Raw genomic sequence first — 228 nt, 5'->3', positions numbered from 1 at the left:
ATTCTGTCACTCTCTGTCTCTTTATGGGTGCATTTAGGCCATTTACGTTCAGTGTAATTATTGATAGGTGTGAGTTTATTGTTCTCATTTTGTAATGCTTTTTTTGTGGTGCTGATGTTTTCTTTGTTCCTCTTACTCTCCTGTGCTGAATTCCTTTTGTTTGTGGATTTTTTTTCATTTCTTTTGTTTGTGTAGATTTTGTTTCTACTCAAACTTTATGTTTTTCTT

This window comes from Trichechus manatus, unplaced genomic scaffold (assembly GCF_000243295.1).
Source record: "Trichechus manatus latirostris isolate Lorelei unplaced genomic scaffold, TriManLat1.0 scaffold00020, whole genome shotgun sequence".
Taxonomy (NCBI): Eukaryota; Metazoa; Chordata; class Mammalia; order Sirenia; family Trichechidae; genus Trichechus; species Trichechus manatus.
The sequence above is the reverse complement of the archived record's forward strand: the minus strand, read 5'-3'. Positions refer to the sequence as shown.